The following is an 893-nucleotide window of genomic DNA, read 5'->3' as shown; positions in this document are numbered from 1 at the left end:
GGTATCAGCTCCCATTACGTGGATTTTTTCGTCATGTGATTTCGCTACATGTAAGTGGGAAGAAGTAATATGATGTCCGATTGTTCCTGGAAAGAACTCGCTCGAGTTCTGGATGAAAACTCTATCTCATGCACAATGCCTGTCTCGTAGCGTCTGCCACTGGAGTTTTTTGAGCATATAATATAATGCTCTCGCGCCAAACAAAAGATACCGTGACGAAAAGCGCCTCTCTCCGTTGGAGCTTCTCTATCTTTTCTATCACTCCTACCCGGTAAGGGTCCCAAACTGCTGAACAATCCTCAAGACTCAGTCGAACAAGCGTTTTGTAAACCAATTCTTTCGTGGATGAGCTACATTTTCTTAAGATTATTCCTATGAATCATAGTCTGGTAGCGGCTATTGCTACTACTTCTTTCTTATGTGGTCATTCCGTATGAGATCGCTCTTGATAGATGCTCATAAATATATTACGATAAATATTTTCAGAAGTTTGTCATCAATAGTGTAGTTGTAGAGTAGTAGGTCTTTTTTTCATATGTATGTTACATTTACTGACACTCAGGGTCAAGTCCCAGATCCTGCACCATTCATCTATCGTCCTTAGGTCATTCTGCAAATCGATAGTGGCTCCTGGCGTTGGTACTTTCTTACAGACAACCACATCATGTGCCCAATCTTAAAGAGCATCGGACGCTTTCTCCTAGATCATTTATACACAGGATGTCCAGCGAAGGAGTCCACTATTTCAAAATTAAGTATCTTGAAAACTAAGATCGATAGACGAGTGCAACAAAAGTTATGTTTATTGAGAAAGCTGTAAGAATTTTATACGGAAGTCATACAGAACTTTCTAAATAGTTTGAAAAGCTGCAAACAAATGGCGCTGTACGCTG

This window comes from Schistocerca gregaria, chromosome X, assembly GCF_023897955.1.
Source record: "Schistocerca gregaria isolate iqSchGreg1 chromosome X, iqSchGreg1.2, whole genome shotgun sequence".
In the NCBI taxonomy this organism is placed as follows: domain Eukaryota; kingdom Metazoa; phylum Arthropoda; class Insecta; order Orthoptera; family Acrididae; genus Schistocerca; species Schistocerca gregaria.
The sequence above is the reverse complement of the archived record's forward strand: the minus strand, read 5'-3'. Positions refer to the sequence as shown.